The 2,500-nt window shown below is 47.3% G+C and overlaps 1 protein-coding gene across 2 annotated transcripts in view; it reads left to right on the forward strand.

The window, feature by feature from the left end:
- cdc14ab (cell division cycle 14Ab) overlaps positions 1 to 293 on the forward strand; it is a 27,287-nt gene extending 26,994 nt beyond the window's left edge. For both annotated transcript variants that reach the window (XM_080032422.1, XM_080032423.1), the window contains one exon: positions 1 to 293. This exon is cut by the window's left edge and continues 392 nt beyond it. The gene's annotated coding sequence lies outside the window, so the exon portion shown is untranslated.
- The last annotated feature ends 2,207 nt before the right edge of the window (positions 294 to 2,500 follow it).

The following is a 2,500-nucleotide window of genomic DNA, read 5'->3' on the forward strand; positions in this document are numbered from 1 at the left end:
GATATGGTACACGCTCTATCCACTACACCACTGGAGCGCCCAGAAAGTTTTATTTTTCAATTCTTTATTGCTTCTGTATTCTTCAGTGTAAACGGTCCGACGAACCTCGCACACACAATGGATGGTTAAGTGGACAGTATGTACTATATACATGTTGAGTATGTAGGAAGGAGGACGTTAGTAGGGCTTTTAGCATGTAGTATATACATGTTGAGTATGTAGGAGGGAGGACGTCAGTAGGGCTTTTAGTATGTAGTATATACATGTTGAGTATGTAGGAGGGAGGACGTCAGTAGGGCTTTTAGTATGTAGTATATACATGTTGAGTATGTAGGAGGGAAGACGTCAGTAGGGCTTTTAGTATGTAGTATATACATGTTGAGTATGTAGGAGGGAGGACGTCAGTAGGGCTTTTAGTATGTAGTATATACATGTTGAGTATGTAGGAGGGAGGACGTTAGTAGGGCTTTTAGTATGTAGTATATACATGTTGAGTATGTAGGAGGGAGGACGTTAGTAGGGCTTTTAGTATGGAGTATATACATGTTGAGTATGTACACAGACTGTTTGTAAATATTCACATGAAGATATTTTATATTTTATTCGTGACAGAAAAAAGAAAAGTGTATTTTTGTTCAGCTGTGTGTCGCTACGGTGACAGTATTCACTTCCTGTCTGATCAGCTGATTGAAGAACAAAAATATTTGTATTAATATGGAGGACCAGAAACTCAGGGTGTGTGTGTGTGTGTGTGTGTGTGTGTGTGTGTGTGTGTGTGTGTGTGTGTGTGTGTGTGTGTGTGTGTGTGTGTGTGTGTGTGTGTGTGTGTGTGTGTGTGTGTGTGTGTGTGTGTGTGTGTGTGTGTGTGTGTGTGTGTGTGTGTGTGTGTGACTGTGTGTGTGTGTGTGTGTGTGTGTGTGTGTGTGTGTGTGTGTGACTGTGTGTGTGTGTGTGTGTGTGTGACTGTGTGTGTGTGTGTGTGTGTGTGTGTGTGAACATGTCCCCGCGGGGCCTTATTGAAGTGTTCTGAGGTCATTGTAACAAACGCCTTCGAGTCTCTGGAACAAAGTGATCGACACATTCAGTGTTTTAGCATTTAGCACGTTAGCTCGTTAGCTGGTACTAAGGTCAGAGAGACAGGCAGGGAGGGAGACAGGCAGGCAGGGAGGGAGGGAGACAGGCAGGCAGGGAGGGAGGGAGGGAGAGAGAGGGAGGGAGAGAGACAGGGAGGGAGGGAGGGAGAGAGAGAGACAGGGAGGGAGGGAGGGAGAGAGGCAGGGAGAAAGAGAGAGACAGGGAGGGAGGGAGAGAGGGAGGGAGGGAGGGAGGGAAGGAGAGAGAGACAGTGAGGGAGAGAGGGAGAGAGAGAGGGAGGGAGAGAGAGAGAGGGAGGGAGGGAGAGAGACAGGGAGGGAGGGAGGGAGGGAGAGAGACAGTGAGGGAGGGAGAGAGACAGGGAGGGAGGGAGGGAGAGAGACAGTGAGGGAGGGAGGGAGAGAGAGAGGGAGGGAGAGACAGGCAGGGAGGGAGGGAGGGAGAGACAGGCAGGGAGGGAGGGAGGGAGAGAGACAGGGAGGGAGGGAGAGAGGGAGGGAGAAAGAGAGAGACAGGGAGGGAGGGAGAGAGGGAGGGAGAAAGAGAGAGAGAGGGAGGGAGGGAGAGAGGGAGGGAGAAAGAGAGAGAGAGGGAGGGAGGGAGAGAGGGAGGGAGAAAGAGAGAGACAGGGAGGGAGGGAGAGAGGGAGGGAGAAAGAGAGAGAGAGGGAGGGAGGGAGGGAGACAGGGAGGGAGGGAGAGAGGGAGAGAGACAGGGAGGGAGGGAGAGAGGGAGAAAGAGAGAGAGGGAGTCTCAATAGTATTGTTTATTAGAAAAACAAATTCCTCTAAATCTATTTTTATTGTTTTAGTTTTTATCTGCAGAATAAGGTCAGGATCACTAGTGATGTAATAAGACAGACAGGCAGGCAGGCAGACAGGCAGGCAGGCAGGCAGACAGGCAGACAGACAGACAGACAGACAGACAGACAGACAGACAGACAGACAGACAGACAGACACTGAATCAGTATATTTAGTGATGTAATTATCTGCAGCTCCGAGTCTGCTTCTGTTAACGGTTAAAACATATCCATATGTCTAGGACTCAGCACTTTAAAGCTGCACTGTGTAACTCTGTGTGTGTCAGAGAAGTGAAACATTTTCTAAGGTTTATTCTCATAACTGAATAAACAAACTTTCCTCACAGGAAAATGTGATCCCTGGAACACTGTTTGAAGTTAGAAAGCTTCCTGAAAAGTTACTGTTTCACTGTTGTTGTTTACAGCAGCAGGGCCCACAGTTTGGTTTACAAACATATTCTAGTCTTACGTTTGGTTCCAGGTTCCTCAAGATAATTTGATTTATGATGATAGAATTATTCAATACTAAGAATTACATGTAGAGAAAATATGTTTAGTAAACTAACTGCAGGCTCTGTGAATGTAAACAAAACCCCCCTCCTCTG

The sequence above is a fragment of the Ammodytes marinus genome (genome assembly GCF_949987685.1).
Source record: "Ammodytes marinus genome assembly, chromosome: 8".
Taxonomy (NCBI): Eukaryota; Metazoa; Chordata; class Actinopteri; order Uranoscopiformes; family Ammodytidae; genus Ammodytes; species Ammodytes marinus.